The 16,338-nt window shown below is 32.2% G+C and overlaps 1 protein-coding gene across 3 annotated transcripts in view; it reads right to left on the bottom strand.

Annotated features, from left to right (window-relative positions):
- Positions 1-16,338, bottom strand: part of LOC128236732 (suppressor of lurcher protein 1-like) — a 378,099-nt gene that overhangs the window by 247,046 nt on the left and 114,715 nt on the right. For all 3 annotated transcript variants that reach the window (XM_052951808.1, XM_052951807.1, XM_052951810.1), the window contains exon 3: positions 9,007-9,060. The gene's annotated coding sequence lies outside the window, so the exon portion shown is untranslated. The remainder of the gene's footprint in view (positions 1-9,006; positions 9,061-16,338) is intronic.

Genomic DNA, 16,338 nt, shown 5'->3' on the forward strand with positions numbered 1-16,338 from the left:
AATTAATATATAATGTATCCATCGTATTATCTCAAACTCCAATACATCTTTCAAAAACGGTAATTAAAGAGTTCATCAAGATTCGACCAATTTATGTCGAACACAGCATTCGTTTAAATACTATGAAAATAAACGAAATCATTATTTTTTTTAGAACAACCGGGCAGATATAACCTATGATCCGAAACATGGTTTCATTCAATCTTTTATAGATTATAATAGTAAGAAGATTTATTTTTAACCAAAACCTAAGTCATGAACAATAAAGGCATATTCAAAATCGCGAAAATATTACTTTATAATATTCCATTTCATCCATTTATCTTTTAAGCAGCGTATAAATTAAATGTTATGATATGTGTTATTTTGTAATCAAGCCGTTAGGGTACTTGTGTCAAGACTTATTCATGATTATGATAATTGCCGCATTGTAGCACAACGACACAAAACAGTAATTAACTTAAATGTTTGATACTTAATTCATCAGGATTTACACGATTTCCATCATTAAACACTTCACGAAGGGGCGGATCACTTCATTATATAATAATTAAGTAGATTATACTAATTCTTAAATACGTAATGCATTTATGATATCTACGATAATGAGGAAAAGCTACAGCCTCTCAATGGAGAGTTTCTTTTCATTATATATTGCAGCTTTGTAAATAATTATAATGCATAAATAACCTTGAGAATAAAACATACATTTTGTTGATAACATTTTAATATCCGGCCATTTTTCAGTCATCTTTTCTATCCGATCTATAGAGTCTCCTTTGATGTGTTGTATTGCATTGACATATGGGAGTACTTCCTTTAAATCACCACTGGAGCAGAATATCAGTAAGATTTCTTGCAACGATTTTTCCAATATGATTGAAAATGCAAATTTTAAGACCAACGAATTATAACGTTGAAATGTTTGCTTCAAAGGGTTGCAATTCTTTGATGTACAGATTTTTTGACATCTGTTTTTACGTGACTTGGTATGGTATTTGTCTGAAATATGTGCAGTTGTAACATATGCATTTAAAAAGCAATACTTGAGAGAGTAGAGTACAATACAAATATTCAAACTTTACATGCGTATTTCATGTTAAATTGAAATATATTCCTATAATTATTATTTTCTACTTTTTTACATGCATAAAGACTGAAGAAAGTTAGACTTTTTCAATGTTTCAGTTGTATTTGTATCGTACGCAATATCAGACTCACATAATAAATTTATTAATATATACTGTTTTAACCAAATCGCACAAACAAAACAAATGCTTCAATTACAGGTATGAAGCAAAGTTATTCAGAGGAATATTCACATAGATAATATTAATGGAATTTAAGTATCCGAGAATGATGACATGAAATTGACCCTTAAAAAGGGGGGGATGGAGAAGAACGGAAATTTGGCGGAAGCGCATTCCATGCATTGAATGTAGATGGCTAGATAGAGCTCGGCAAATTGTAAAAGTTCATCGAATTATGAAGTGTGTAGAAGATTGTATCACAAACTCGAGAAAAAAATCAAGTAAAGTAAATTGGTGTAAGAGAATAAGATAACCTGTACAATAGGGTAAGCTCATGTCTTTATGATTCGCGCTATCTCATGCTGTACATTCTCTATGTCGTCTTCGTCTGCTTGCGTGAGAATATCTCAAACATACTTTGCATATTTTAATAGTAGCATAATAAATGCTATATAAGATATATATATATGAGATATAAGAGCAAGGATGAATGAGAATGATTTCATTAGGTAGGTACTCTACGAAACCTACTAATTGACAGATTAAATGTGTTCATGTCACGAGGAGGTATGAATGTCTGATGCCCGATTGTTTGTGAGTTGTAAATTCTGCTTTTTGAACGTGATCCATAAAAATAGATTGGTGCACTTGTCTTTTCCTTCGAGAGAACCGAATTGAATTTTTGCTTGAGTAAATGATGCAATCCACCTTCCAGCTTGCATGTCGTCAAAAAGGGTGGAATGGGGATTGTAGTTCAGGAATAATATTATGAATGTAAATAGGGATGAGTAAAGGCCCAAGAGTTGAAACTTGAGGGACTCTAGCAGATAGTGTAACAATATCAGAGATAGGACTGGACGAGTCAACGCACTATTTTCATCCACTGATTGAATCAGTTAGCGATATAATAGGGAAACGGAATTCCCCTTTGCAAGAGCCTAAAATGACCTTCATGCTTAACGAAATACAATGATTTCGAGCTTTTACTTCATTTCCTTCATCTTTAGCAAGCCAATGATAGTTGAAGACAGGTATGAGCTGACTTTGGAACACTAAAATTTACTAAAATTGAGTTAAGTAGCCCTTAGGACTTAAAGACATAAATATGTATATGTGCAAAACACTTTTATCACGGGGATCGTTTGTCTACCTCGTCCGGCCGTCTTGGGTTTGAATGATGAGGTAATAAATAAATCCCAAATAACGATAACTGTCAGTAGTCACTTACATCTGTCTTCTCTAAATACAGTTTACGCGGATATATGGAGCAGATTATTGGAAGACGGTCTACGTTATACAAAACAGCGATTAAGTGAAATATATGAGCTTGATTCTCCATCTGTTGACCTAAAAGTTTGTTGGAACATTCAACGGCTAGATCTATGGTGACCAAGCCGGATTTGTTATTGTTTTATACTAATGCTACAATATCGTGTTCGATTTACTCAATGTTTACCAGGCCTAAAAAAATATGTCTGTTGCGGGTAACCCGACCCTACCTATAAAAATGCGCCGACTCTAACTATTTTTTTCCGTTTCTGAGCAAAAAAAATATTCGTTAGCGAATAGAGAGTTACGCAGGGCGGATAAATGCAGATTTTAATCAGAATTATTGTTTATATGATAAAACAAAAATGGGCAATGACAGTAATATAGGAAAGACTGCCATGTGCAAGGACACACTCTGAAAAAAAAAAATCCCTACCTACCCTACCTAGAAATTTTGGGAAGGTTACCCTAAACAAACAATTTTTGGGGGGCCCCATGTAAAATCAACTGGTTTCTGGTTGTTCATGTATACAATGAAGAACACACACATGTATTTGTTTGTGAGCAGTCGTTTAAGCAAATAAAAATGGTGTAATCCCTCGACAATTATGATAGGCATGGCTATAAACAAACTTTAACTGTCCATACCACAGCCTCGTACATCAAAGAGCGTTATAATGATCTAAGGTTTTGTTGAATTGTTGTATTTAAATTATGTTTTCTAAAAAGTCTCAGCAAGCTTTGAAAAAAATGATTTCACGCTTTTGCCGTGAAAAGAGCAGCCTATTTCCACATATTTATCCGAATGGCTGGCTACTCATAAAAATTGTTACAAACATCATATTATGGTTTACGTTTTTTAACATTTCGCACGAAGAAAACTTTAAAAATACATCTAAGTATCGTTCATATTGACCAATATGAATGTATACATATTTTAATTATATTTCTTTTATCATAACACGGGTTCAAACTTATTAATACCGCGATTAATCAAATCAGACACAAATATACGTTCGGGAGATATAAACATGATTGATTGCGTTTGTCTATGATTGCTCTTCCTTATTGAATCAAACGGCTTGTTAAACATGGTTTGACTGAATCGCTTCATTTGAAGCAAGATCAAGATCTTCTAAGTTACAATTTAAATCGTAAATAACAAAAACTCACGCTTCGTCATGTTGCTGCAATTAGATCTTGTTAAGCAGTTTGGAACATGAACAAATTCATTGGCATAAACACATTTTAATTAAATAGAAACATCCAAAGTGCTTTATTTTTCCCAGGGTGACGATGGTTCTTCTTATAAAATGCCCTGAGTTACGTGTAAATACGTTAAATGAATGCATTTGTTCATACAAAGAATATAACAAAAACTGTTTTGAATTTGGTGCGTCTATGCGAGGTAGATAATATATGCAATTTTCTTATACTGACATTGAAATGAATTTTCTATAATAAGACTTATGCTTAGTTTAGTATTTCTACTGACAGCTATTTTATTTTTATTTTCGTTTTGTTTAGCGTGATTGGTATGTCTGTATGCATATGCTGATATCATTCGACAAGAATGACTTGAAAAGGGCACATTAACTCGAAACAGCTAGTTAAAAGACAATCACAAAGGCGTGACTTTACCAAGACGGGACCCAATTGCATCTTTTTAATTTCTGAACATTGTATTTGCTATTGGGAAGGGGACGCAGCACATGATAAATAGGAAAATAGCCTATTCAATGTTATACGAACAAGTATTTTAAATGTGATTGATTAATCACTTAATGGTTCTCTTCCTTATTAGATCAGAACGGCTAGTTACACACCATCGTCTGAATTATCCGCTCGAAATCATTCAATATCGAACCACTCAGGAATTGAAACTTGTGTGCATTGAGAGAACAGATTCTAATGTTGATTGTGTTCACGCTGTACTTGTCTTAAAAATAAATACCTTTTGCAATCGGAAACCAACATCAACAACACAATCGAAATAATTATAGTTCTTATTTAATTGAAACTTCATTTACCCCTCTGAAATATATAATTTCAAACCGGTATCAGACAGACCACTTACAATCGACCATTTTCGCACCATTCGTTGAAATACTATGCAATTAAACGGAATTATTAATTCTTTTAATACACCAATTTTAACGTATCTTCTTAAGTTTGGCGTCTTTCCATATTTCATAAACTTTTATCCTATGAAGATAATACCAAAAGTAAGGGATGAAGTAGATATTTAAAAAAAGTATATTCGACTTCTAAAACGTCATGAAAAATATAAGTGTAATATTAATCATTAAATGATCCGATTTATCATTTAATAAATCAAGAACATGGAATGTTTTCATTTCATTCAAAAACTAGTTCAAGTTCTCCGTTAAACTTATAAGCGGTGTATAGACTGAATGTCAATGTTTGTTTGTTTCTCTTTTTAAATATGATCGTTAAGGTACTTTCGTCAATATGTATTTCCAATTATGATAATTGCAGCATTAAACCACGAGACACAAAACAGTTACTAACAAAAGTGTTAAATACTTAATCACGAGCAATTGCACGATTTCCATCATTAAACACTTAACGAAAGGGTGGATCACTTCATTAAATTGATATTAGGTAGATTAGAATTGTTTAATGCGTAATTTATGTACACTAATTATTATCATTAATTATTAAGAAGACCTTAACTAGAAAAAATATGATGAAGCTTTTTGAAATGAATAACGTTGTGTCAAAACATCCTTTCTATTTATTCCATTTTAATATCCGGCCATTTGCAGCCATCCTTATTCTACCATGTATTTGTATTGCTTTGGCGTATGAGAAAACGTCTTTAGATTACCGAAGAAGCATTGAATGCGTAAGATATCTTGAAACGATATTTTGGCAATACGATTTAAGGACCAAAGCATTGAAAAGACGAATGCTGCAATTCTTTGAACGACAAACATTTCGACAACCGTGTTAATGCACCTAGGTTGTGTAAAGGTATGATTTATTTGCACTTGGAAACTGAAAGTTCTTTGATTGGAGACAAAACAGATCACATTTTAAACCCGAGATATTTCGTAAAATTATATGCTCAAGACATTGAAATTGAATTACGCAGTCAACACACTGATTTCTTTTTGAAATTGCTATTGTTGCTTTTCCTACAAAATTGGTGCATTCCGATTGGTTGGCACATTGTGTTTGCATTTTAGATCCTAGCAATTTAAACGTGTTTTGGTAGTTAGTGAGAACTCGCATAACTGTGTGTACTGAAAAAAAATAATTTTGTCAATATACAGTGAATCCTATAACAGAGGTAGAAATATCGTGGGATGTGTCTCAAGTCTCAAAGTAAGGGACAAAAAATGATCACTTGTGCACATAATACACAGGATTTAGGATTTGGTTCAAGTTCAAAGTCAGACACCCTTAATTGAGTTTATGCCTGAGAGTTTGAGAAATAGATTATTCGATTAGAAGGGTTATTTGATTTGATAACATGTTTTATGACAATTGAGAATAAAATGTTTGAGGTTTTTTTTTTCTCCTTTTGACTTCTGTTCTTAAATAAAATATTGTTTAAGGTTTCAACACCTTCGTTTTATCTAAATGACATAAGCAAACGAAGAAAAAAACGCCTTTAAAATAATATAATTTTAAAAATTGACTAATTTCACATTGAGTACAAGTCTTAAACAGGTAAATTGATCACTTTCCCGTCACCTAAATCATAGCTTATTTCATGAAATGGTTCAAATTGCATTTTCATTTGTCTTCTAGATTTCTTATGAATTTAAAATCATATGTTGGTTTGAAAAAAAACACTTGAACTACATGTTATTTATTGCAATGAAAGAAAATAAGCCAGGTAGATTACACTCCGATAAATTAACGGTTTTCGTGCGTGCCTGAAAAGCCTTACATATTACATCGTAAATAAGTTTTGATTCCAATAAATTTTATGTAATATGTTGTAGTATAAAGTTTCTACGTACATCATTCGAGTATTCGGCACGTGAACAAATGTTTAAATAGTAATACTAGTGTGTTACACAAAATGTAGAAGCATATTGTAATAACCACTCAGTGGAAACTACATAACAAACCACCTCTTGCCAATAGACACTGTTTGGCCTTTATGCAATATCAGGTTCCTAAGTACGAATACCATGAATACGAACAAAATACAAACGTGGTTGTTAAACAGAACATCTTAGAAAACCATAATGGCCATAAAGCTTTCCGTCTACGTGTGATAAGCTATTTGAGCCTACTCATAGCACAAAAGTCTAAAACTTTGCTTCATTTACCCAAGGGATCGATGTTCCGTCTAGTTTTTAATCTCCACACAACCGTGTTTAGATAAGACAAATCTTAGTAACCGCTGATAAGAATTGCTCACATCTTCGCTAAATTCCCGATGATCCCAGGGAATTGGGCCTAAATTGTTGTTTTTCTCGATAGAAATTAATATTGTAAATTTTGACATTTTGGTCGACCAGATAAATACGATATCTTAACATATGAAAACCTCTCACCAGTGAAAACTTAGTTTAATGTTAAGTTATGGAAGAAAAACAGATAAACAATTCAATTATTGTAAATCTGTATAAACGTCACAAATGGCAAATCACGGATCTTTTTTTTTATTTCCACAATACTATGTTCTATTTAATTACCAACCATTTTACCGTTTAAATCGACTAGACTTACTGAAACGACCTCCTGTTTGCAACGAGGGAATTTCCAAAACTTACAAAAGAGCATTTGCATTTATGATTATATTTCCACTGACAAGTGTTGCTTACTGTTGTGTATAAAGGTAAAGAGAAGTATTGATATTGTTGCCTGCATGTTGCTTATGCTTGAAAAAAAATCCACTAAGAACAGTTGTTCATAATTGAGGGATGATTATTATTAGTCGAAAATTAACTGATTGAACGTAAATTTTAAATCCCAGCCATATTTTCTCTGAATGTCTGAGGTCATTGCGTAATATTTACTTCTTTAAGAGTTTTTAGACTGTATAGAACTGATATTTATGATAGTCACAACCAATCCTTTTTCATTCATCAAAATCTAATTCAAGTACGTAATTTGGCTATTTGAAATAATCTACTTAATCTTAGGTCTGTCAATTTTAAGAAGCTGATGTTTTATCTAAGGAATCTAGTTGTAACTATAATAATATAAAGGCTGTCATAACGTCACAAATTACTAAGTATTGATATTTTTTTTCATATTCGTGACTTTAAGTTTATTCTTAATTATTACCGGCTACAATTAAATTCACACAAATATGCAGCAAAATAACGGAACTATGATACTAAAATAATTACACTGTACGACTAAAATCGACTGAGGTATTTATCAAAGCTGGTCCCTATTGCTTCATACCTAAATTGGGTGGAATGAAGATTATAGTGAACATAAGATTCGCAAAATAAAGCAAAAATCCACCGACATTCTTTTAAAAATACCATTTGTTTAAATATATAATTAAGGAAATTTGATCTATGTTTTATCAAAGTAATATTGATCTTGACACGTGGGACAACAAATTTACAAACAGGCGTAAGAGGCAAACAGCATTCAGGGAAATCAAAAATAAGTAAGGGTCAAAGGCCATTTTATTTCGGTAAATGCATAGTAATAATGCTTTGATCAGCTTAGTGGTCAAGATAATATTGAGTCTACCGCTCCAGGCTATGTTTAGATATACCGTACTACGTGGTTAAAATCAATACTACATATAACAGCTGCCTGCTAATTTACCAAAATAAATGTACGGCAGATACTTCCATACTATCCAACATATCATTTCTATCTCTAGAATGTATAAAGTACAATAATGATTCAGTGTGATTAATTGTGGTAAAGTTCCTAATCTGATCGGACGGCATGATAAACACAAGTGTTTAGTATTCAACCGAACATTCGCTTAAAATAGGACAATGGCGAGTCATTGCAGAATTGAAACATTTCTTTGACAAAACACAAAGGGTCACCGTTCGAGAACTGTAATACGCCATGACATAATGATACCTATAGAACAGTAATTGTAAAGATAATATAAAATGGACGCAAGATTTATATTTCTCTCTCTCTCCCTCTCTCTATATATAAGCGTCAATAGTATTTGATACACGACTAAACATGAATAATAGCTTTACATATACCTGAGAATGATGGTTAACTTCATTACGTTTCATAAACTGGTAGGTAGATTAGGACAATTCATCCCCGACAATCGTTCCAATAATACCATAGAATACGTATACATCATCGAATATTATCCCCACCATTCCTTTAGCAAAATCTAACGAAACCATTATTTCATTATGCCAAATAGGTTGTTCAACCAATTTTTCTTAATTTCTTTTTACAATTTTACAAATATATTTACGGAACTTTGTCTTCGACTTCTTTTAGTTTCTGTTACGTCGTCGCTAATCCGATCAAATGATTTGGCCGTAAAATATCTTACCTTAAACTCCTATTTGGTCAGCAATTTCCCAAACACCGTCACATAGAGTACTACCTGAAACACATAACGTTTGTTTATCAACATATTTTTATTGATTGCTTTATTGTTATTTTTTTTCAACCTACCAAAATCAATTGTGAAAAAAGAGCTATTCGGAATGTGTACATCATTGCAAGAAATGTCGCTTTTGATTCACTACAGGGCATTCCTGCATTTTCACGAGTATTAATGGGCAGGATTTCCAAGGATATGCTAATATATTGGCCATATGGTACTCGTCCCGACATGTGTCTGTTTTTGGGTTGTATGACTTTGCAATGCGTTCAGACACCGGATCTTGTTTAGCTTGAGTATACTCAAGAAGAGGGATGATTCTGTAACAAAACTGTCAAGTTATGCAATTAATGTTTTTTTTTAAAAACACAAATAGAGTAAAATAACTTTATTTTGACAATTTCTACCAGCACTGTGTTTCTATGTAGGATAGAGCAGCTTGTTATTTCATTACAATATGATTCTGGTTTCATTAATTCGATATAACCAGTGTATTTTTGCAGTATGAAATATTTTTCATTTAAATGTAACTTAATTTTTATTAAATGACCAATCTCGAGTAAAATCGCATAAAACTCCTGCGTCTAGCGTTCTGAACAATAATCTTAAAAATGGAATTTTCTTCGAAACCGACAAACTAAATTACTGAACACTTTTAGGAAGGTTTTGACATTTCACACCCAATTATTTAATTTCAATTAAAATTGAATATCTTTTAAAAACCCTTTGCAACTTTAGCTTTGAGTAGAAAAAAATCTCTATTAGAACTAAGTTTCTGCAAAGAAATTACAAACATTATATTAAAACTTATGTCAGTTGCGAAGTTCTAAAATTCATATAGATACACAAAATGCGAGTGGAAACGATTTCTGGTACGGATGATAATGAAACCTTAACTGTTTTTACCTTATGTATTATTTTAGTGATTTAGTGAGGAAACTTCGACGTGTCGGTGCATAAAATGTGGCACCAAAAAAGTGTTCTGAGTGAAATTTCTGATTATTGATCATGCGACGATTCTTGCAAAGATTTATTAAATATGGGTATATCCCGTTGAGCTGTACTTTCGTTTTCATGACATTTTGTGGCATTGTATGTGTTATTGAGATTGACATTAAACAGAACAAATTCTTATTTTAATCTGTTGTAAGTGTATGGAATAACATGTTATCTATCTCAATGACCATGTATGCAATCTTTCGCTGTGGAACTGTTTTCATATATAGATATAAATAGCCTATAAATGCTATATATGTAAATAAAATGTGAATGTTTCTTTCGTTAATCAAATACAGCCTACAGAATGAGTTTTGAATATGTTATTGATGTTTCTGAGAATAATTATGTATGGATAAGCCATCAGACTTCAAAGCAGATTGGAATAATGTATTAGTAAAGCATATTATATTATGATAAGAACGTGGCAAAATATCAACTAAATAAATTTATGTTTTATAACGTGAAAGTAATCCACAAAATGTCGATAGGTAAAATAAATGTTAGCTTGCTTCAGTTCAATTAATCATTTTCAGCGATACCAAATTATAGCAAAGTGCCTTTCATTTCAAAACAAATAACAGTATCTATTCAGAGAACTCTTGAAATTGAAATAAAATGTTTTTATTCATAACAATTGTTAATGAACTGTTTAGATAGCATGTAATTTATACGTTTTATTTAGAAAGTTTCGTTTAGTTTTTTGTTTCGGTAAGCAAATCATTAGGTGCGTGTTTTATTAAATAGAATGTGGATTATGTAATTAACATGGTACTATTCTATTATATCCTTAAGAACGTTACAAAAGAGTAATTAACATAAGTTTGAGTAAAAAGGTTACTTCCATCAGAATTTGTATGATGTTCAGAATGACACTCTTTCCAATGTAAGAATTGTTTAAGTATAATTGATAAATAATACTTCATTTATAGTTATTGAATTGATAATAATGGTAAACTAATGAGTTTATAAAATGTTTGCCCATTAGGAAAGGTGTAAGCCACTTAGACAACTGTTTTGTTACGTTATTATAAGCATACTTCTGTCTCAAATTGCAAAGCAGCCAGACAGACAAATCAAAGCTACTAAGATTTAGTATGGGAGTGGTCTAGTGATGAAGGTGAGAGTGGCCTTGTTGATATTGAATCAGTTGAGTACCTCGCTTATTGCAAGGACTGGTTTTCTACCAAGCGAAAAGGCTCGATAAGGATTCATTTCAGCTTAGAACTGTATTCACAGTGGAACTAGATTAAAGTAGAATACTTCCTTCGCTAAAACTAAGCTTACTTAGATCTTTCTCAATGGTACGGATATTAAAATTTAAGTAAACACAAACAAACTCTAAACAACAGAAGCCATTTATTGCTACTTTCATAAATCACCTGAAACATTTTCCTGCACGATTTCTTGCTTTCACTGGGTTGATAGGATTGGATATATTTATTATTGATAGAAATTATAAAGTGTATTTCTAAAACCTAGCAAACTAATGCTTAGATCGCATATAGTTTGAACTGAATTTTCGAAGATAAAATGTACAGTAAAACGTATAATTAAATAGCTTCAATCATGTCAATTAGGGGCCAGCCCATTGGACTTTTGAGACACATTGATTCGTGAACATCCTTACTCCCGATTCCTATCTAAAATGTCGGACGTCTTTCTTTGAGCCTTTATCAAGTGTTTTTATTTATCTTGCCTAACATAACACAATCAATTAAAGGGAACAAAGTGATCAATTGCAAAACAGATTAATGATGCATCGATACAGAACAAATAACCCAACATTTATTTGATACAGAACTATTCGTATATACAAAAAGCTGCTGGCTGCCAAGGTGATCTTTTTAAAAATGCAACAGCAGACATCGTAACAATGCCAACTCAGATATTACATTTGGTCTCAGTTTATGTTTTCACGCAATTATGAATATCAATCTATTAACAGATGCTTCATTGTTGAGACATGTGGTTAAATAATTAGCGCTCACAGCTATCTTTACTTCACGAATGTGAGGGATTCGACATGAGGTTCTGTCATTCGCTAATATGCATATAAAAATTTGTAATTTTCACATACGTTTTTTTTCTACGAGACTAAATTGTTTATTGGAAGAATATTTTTTTGCCTAAAATAAAAAAAAGAATTCCTGATTCAGTTTCTTGTTTGTGATTGATATGCAGTCACATAGACATTAAAATTTGAGCCAGATAGATATCCATGCATGATTTATCCATTGTCGGTTTGTTATTTCCATTCAACATACTTATCATTACATTATTGATAATGCTAATACCATTTTTAATACACGTTTACTGACTATATATAAATACTGAAAACTTTCTCTCGAAGATACGTTTCTATAGGTGGATAATTACCTTATCGACCTCACTGAACCAGATCTGTAACATATTCGCAAACGTTTACCTTCTCATTTACCTTCTTTGACAGACATTTGTTCAGTTATGATGTCTTACGAATATAATAATTGTGCTGACTGTTTTTATATTTAACACCATACATAATTTACATTTAATGGTTGTTAATTGTTATAGATTACAGAAAATCCATTTTGTAATTTCGTAACAGATCTTTTGTGAATAATATCCTCATAATAGATTGCTTCTTTATTCATTCAATAGTTCATTCGACCGTCAATTTTAAGATTATTTCATATTGGAATCCGACACAAATAAAATCTAGTAATCTGATAGCCCATAAATGATCCATTTAATTGTTGTTCCACCATTGCTCTGTGTTATATTAATAAAATTTCAAATAAATGTCTGTCTATCCGTCTGTCTATCTGTCTGTCTGTCTGTAAAAAATATGTGTAACGTCATACATATGTCACAACAATAGCAAACCACTACCTTGTTTTAGATAATAATAAATTCCGAAATATATCCTAAACCACCTTATATACGTTAAAAGCCTTCACATTCTTTCAAACAAATGATCGAATTGATTCCTAGCTTACGCGGTATGTTTAATAGTCACACTGTTAAATTGATTTACAATTATAATACTGAAACTTAAAATGAAAGCAAACATTTCTGAGTCTGTTGAAATTAATATTTTATCATTTCCTTTAGTACAAACCGTTTTCATTGTGACAAGAATGAATATAATTGTTGATTGAGTGTTAAAGCTAATACCTGCAAGTTTAAAGTTCGCTCCCAGCATAATGGATTGTGTACACACGTAATTATTTCCTCTGAATGGATTTATACAAAAGGCATTTCTGATAATCCGAGGGTTTAATTTCTGATTAACATTAAACATTAAAATTCTTGTTTAGGTTATAACAGAATTTAATCAATGTGCAATTTAACTTTATTGAAAGTGTTTGTGGTTTGTTTGAATTTTCACATTATTGTAGTTGGATTTTCACTTTATTGTAGTAAAATTGATGTTGCTTGGATAAGAATCATAACTGATTGATATATTATTGTCATTTATACATTATTGGGGGTGTAATGTTGAGCATTCGCAACTTTTTGAATACTCAGTAAACTTCTTTTCTAAGCGTTTATTCGACCTTATTCGTTAATTGAAATATTCCTAGTGTCATTATTTTGCTACATATTTAAGTCAATTGAACTTAAGCCACTGTATAAAATGAACATAACGTTAAGGATGAGTAGTACCATTTGTGACGCGTATCCATATTTCAGATTTTTTGAGTTTGGACTTATATCCTTTTTAAAACGCGTCCTCAGACCGATAAAGCCAGAAATGTAAGCGTTCTCCTTATTATAAAGACATTCTTATATATTTCAACCAGTTATATTGTTGTATTATGATGTTATTTGTCTCTCGTTAAGAGTGTTTTCGGCCGCCTATAAGCTTGTACCTCTAAACAGTGTAATTGTTACATTTGGCAACATGGCTTGTGCATGAATTTTTCATTGCATTAGTTATCATTTGATATTTCAAATGGATCCCAAGCAAACTACTTACATATGCTCTCTTTTAAAGCCACAAGACGACGTATATTCATCAATCCCTACAAACAGTTCAATCGTATTGCTAAGCTGTTACTTTTAACACGCAGACAAGCTATAATCAAGTGATCTTCCTGTCGTTACGCTGATCTTGTTTTACATCTTTTAAATGACTTAAAGTAAAATGTATCTCTGTACAAGGAAACAAAGTCTGTCCTTTTAAAGACACGGCAAAATGCTTTAGTTCACATACAATAATTAACGGAGCATGAGTTTGAGTATCTGTTTATGAAATAAGGTTTGCTTAGAAAAGCTACTTTGTAGAGTTTAAGGTTTTTCAGAAATTTCCAACAAAGCAATTAACATTTGAATTAAAACATTAAACACTCATTAGTCACTGAAAACTTCGTATTTGTTCGCAGCAGGCTTGATTACTTATTAACTTAATTACATCTGGAATGATTTATAATGTTAACTGTACCAGGAACCCGGGAGCGAGCTATTGCGTGTCCAATGCTTGGTAACTGAGCTATGGGCTAACTGGCACATGGTAAATGACATTGAAATGCAGAAAAAAAACTTTAATTTGACCTTAAAGCATATTTCTCTCCTGTATTGTGATATGTTTTACCAATTTACATTTGAGCTGGCTGTCAACGCTAATTCAATGTTCGTATATATTCCTCGTGGCTGAACGCCTTAACAATACCGTTCTTGAATGATTCACAAGTTTCGGTAAAAAATATACAGACATAATACTTTGAAAACGGTGTCCAATATGCATTTAAGATTATTGTCAACCTAGTATCCAAAGACGCTACAGAAAATGCGTGTCAACAATGATTTGTAGTATAAGATCTACTGTATTGGAAAATGTGTAAATAGTAGCGAGTGCAGTTTGGCTCCTTCAATCTGTCCTGTGATGAGTCAGGTAAATACAATAGACGTATAAAAGCGTTTCAAATCAGATGAAAAACTGAAGGACTATTAGGGTATTTTAGAATACCGGAGTTTCATACGTACATCCAAAAAGTACGATGTTTAGACGTTTATTTATGTAGCTTTTCGCATAAATATTGGTCGTGCTTGTACGCTAACATGGTGACTTCTTTCATTTCAACGGATAGAAACATCTCATAATGCTATTTTTGGCAGGAATAAAATTATACAATGAAAATTACAGGGACAATCCCAGAGGCTGAACATGAAGAAAAACCTTGTAAGAGGCACAATAAGGGGTGGAGTGGTCTTCTGAGGTTAGGAGTGGTGTAATGAAGGTAGAAGTTGTCTAGTTAGGGTGGTTGCGGTGTAGTGAAGCTAGAATCGGTCTAGTTAGTGGGGGAGTGGTATACTAAGTTTTCCGGTGATTTTCCAACCATCACTCGCAATCCCCTCCAATCTCTACTTCACTACTCTAACCTTCACTTCCTGAGATATATGTATACAGCGTTGACTCTTGGTTTGCGTTTGTTCTAATTTAGTGTTACATGTTGAAATGGAATAAGCATAGTAGAAATGGTCTTCTGTTCGAAAATGCAAGTAAACCATGCATGCTGTCTTCCAAATTTACCATTAAATATATTGATACATTTGTCGACTGACAGTGTTATTGTCCACATTACGTGCCTCTCGATTTGAGTCCTTAAGACCTTAGCATTACGTCTTTAACACACAGGTTTTCGTTACACTATTGGCCACTGGGATTTTTGCTGTATTATCTATGGGTTCACAACATAATTCATAATTCTAGATTGAATCGCTTTTCATATTTCGGATTCAATGCAGTATTTTTCCTGAATGATTTCAGAGTTACAGGGCGGTAATAATTTCTCCTCTCTGGCAGACTTGATAAAACACTAACATTTAATCAGCTGCTATAAATTCAGAAATGATAATAAAAGGTGCCTGAACACATTAATGGGTGAATCGTTTGTTGAGTGTTTTGCATATCGCGCTAAATAAATTCATTTTCTGGTAAATAGTATGAAGTACACTTGCCAATAACAGGAAAAGAAATTTGTTATCCTTGCGTTTAAATCGGATTTGATGCTATCATGTTATGCACTCCCTGTTAATTGGATAGACTTTTTTTAGCATGAGATGAATTTAAAAATTATATGCATTTAGTTATTTGTGATCTAGAAATCCGGGATTATTAAGTATGACTTAGAGATTATTGAAAACAAAATACAGCTGAAGGCGGTCCTATGGAACGTCGGCAATGGTTTAGAATTTGATATGGTAATCAAATTTTAACTCAATGATAATAATTATGACCACGATGATGATGATTATAATGATGACGTTACTCGAGACAAACCCCATACATAACGA

Source organism: Mya arenaria, chromosome 6 (assembly GCF_026914265.1).
Source record: "Mya arenaria isolate MELC-2E11 chromosome 6, ASM2691426v1".
NCBI lineage: Eukaryota > Metazoa > Mollusca > Bivalvia > Myida > Myidae > Mya > Mya arenaria.